We start from the raw sequence: 2,980 nt of genomic DNA, 5'->3' as shown, positions 1-2,980 counted from the left end.
ATATCTTTATTACTCCCTCTCCAAATTATTCAAAATTTTCAAATGTAAATATTTTCTTATTTAAATCTCTATAATTGTATTATATTTTATATTTGTGGTAATTAGAATTTACTCGGAGGTCTCAATTGAGGCAGCGATCGATCTTGGTTACTTCTACACAGCTTTATTATAATTCATAATAATAATACATTGTGTCGGGGGGACAGGCAGCCAGTGTGTATATAAATGTTAGGCTTATATCAAGGTCATTCCCCAAGGGTCAAATTACTAACCCTTACTAAAATACAAGATCTATAACATGCACTGAGATAACTCACGATGAGCTACTGGATGCTATAAAAAGTGGCAGCTCTACTGCTCCGGGAAAAGATAGAGTAACGTACGACATTCTTAATTATTTAGCCGGTATGAAACCTTGAACCTTACTTGATTTGTTTAATATGAGTTATAGAGAGGGAAAGTTACCAAGAAAATGGAAAGAGGCTGTCATCATTCCTATCCCTAAGTCAAACGGAGGCTGTCTCCTTTATATCCTTCTTTTGTAAAATGATGGAAAGGATTTTGTTACATAGGCTACTCTACCTTGTAGGTGATAACATGTCCAGTAATCTCTTTGGTTTTATCAAAGGCAAAAGTACTGCGGATTGTCTCTTAAAGTGTTTGTCTAATGTGGATGACAATTGTAGAGTTTTTGTTGATCTACAAGGAGCATTTGATAAAGCCAATGGGGAAGTAATCTTATACGAATTAGCCAATCTGGGAATAACAGGGAGATTGCTACACTGGATAAGGGATTATCTACAAGGCAGAAAAGGTCAGGTGTATTACCAGGGATACATGTCTGAGGAACGGAGGTTTCAGTTAGGTACCCCACAAGGGGGAGTATTAAGTCCCACCTTATTCAATGTATTAATGAACAGATTAGCATCAGAGATGTATCCTCCAGGGGTCACGACGATCATATATGCTGATGACATTCTTATACAAGGCACTTCTGGGAACAAAATTCACTCTGCTCTTAACATACTTGGTACAACCTGTCACATCTTAGGCTTAGTTATAAATGCAGATAAAACCAAATATGAGTGTAGGAAACGAAGAAATATAACACTTACTCTAAATGGTGTGAACTGAGCTGTGTTCAGAAGTACAAGTATCTGGGCATGTATGTTGGATACACATGCGAGAGTAAAAATGCTGAAATAAATCATATCAGCACCTTATGTAAAGCCCGTCTGCATCCTCTGAAAGCACTGGCTTTTTCTGGTAAAGGTGTTGGGGTACCTATCATGCGGATGTTATACATAAGCACTGTTCGGTCCCTGATAGACTACGCAGCACCCGTTTTGTCTTACACAGGCCAAGGCAGAATTAAGAAAATAGAGCTGATACAGAACGAGGCTATGAAGATTATTCTTGGATGTCAAAGAAATGCAATGATTGAAATAATGAGAATGGAATTAAATTTACAGAGTGTGTGTGATAGAGTCCGTGACATTAACACTAGAGTAGCTATTCGTTTCATGCGGAGAAAAGGAGGGGATAAGCTGTTTGAGAGCGTTCAGACCAGCTTGAGTGACGTACACACTTCCAGGAAACTGAGGGAGACACGCTACACGAGGGGATTAGCTCATGACCTCAGGGAATACGACGTACTTGACTGCTGTAAACCCTCTCGACAGTGTAATATGTCTGCTCCCTGGAAAGTACAGAAAATAGACGTCGAAATTGTACCCCTCAAGGTGAAAAAGATTCATCATGAACCGGGACAATTACGGTGTTTGTATGGAAATTACGGTGTCTGTACAGGCAGTCAGATCAGTGACCGACTATGCCGTGCCTGCACTCACAAGCCTATCACATCAACACTGAGAGAGCTTGAAGTTGACCAAAATAATGCTACGAGAGCTGCTCTGGGAGCCCCGATGTGGACCAGACTTGAAACTATAAGACTGCAAACGGGTTTGCCCTCTCTTCAAGAAACAATGTATCACAGAACAGCTACGATTATCAGTAAAATAATTATTTCCCCTGATCCAGTCCCAGTAAGGCTGGCCTTGGTGGTTGAACTTGGCCAAAACAACAGAAACTCTTGGGCTGCCAGAGCAGAAGTCCTTAACAGACTACAATTAAAAAGCATGACTCTGGATAGAGGAGGTGATCAACCTCCTTGATCACCTCCATCATTGTAGGAAAGGTCAGCGGGTGGAGCCCAGCGGGTGGAGCCCAGCGGGTGGAGCCCAGTGGGTGGAGCCCAGCGGGTGGGCTCCACCAGTGATCATTGTACGAAAGGTTCTGACAGCTACTTTGTTGTGTTCTTTATAAGAAAGGTCTACCGACACGCTTACTCCCAGATATTCATAGCGTTTTTTGCCCGAAACGTTATGCGTGCTAGTGGCGTCACAAGAATGTTAAATCAACTTACACAATGTACCCAACATGAACTTGAGTCCTGGCTTTGTTGCTGTGGACTCTTCCCTTTCACAGTATATACTCAAATGCTCTAATCTTTCTAACAAACGTGACTTAACATAAGCTTACCCCTTCCATTTTCTTTCTTTTTCTCTTTCCTTTTTTTTCTCTCTTCTCCCTTTTTCTGTTCATTGTCTTCTCCTACGCTCCCTTGCTATCCTCTTCTTATTCCTATTACTATCTCCTTCGGTGGTTATAATAGGAGCTGCCTCGTATGGGCCAATAGGCCTTCTGCAGTTCTCATTACTACTATCCCCTACACCTTACTTTCCTCCTCAGCTCTCTCTTGCCTATTTATTGCCTGTCCCTACCTGTCCTCATCACAATCGACTTGAGAATGGTCCAGGACGGGCCGAAACGTCGTCGTCCCTTCAACTTCTAGTGTGTGGTCTGGTCAACACCCCCAATGTACCTTCTTGTATATAAATAAATAAATAAATAAATAAATAAATAAGACCACACCCACTGTGTGGTTCCCCACCGTGGGAGGAGCCTACCTCCCAAAGAG

The sequence above is a fragment of the Procambarus clarkii genome, chromosome 63 (assembly GCF_040958095.1).
Source record: "Procambarus clarkii isolate CNS0578487 chromosome 63, FALCON_Pclarkii_2.0, whole genome shotgun sequence".
Taxonomy (NCBI): domain Eukaryota; kingdom Metazoa; phylum Arthropoda; class Malacostraca; order Decapoda; family Cambaridae; genus Procambarus; species Procambarus clarkii.
This window is presented reverse-complemented; position numbering follows the sequence as displayed.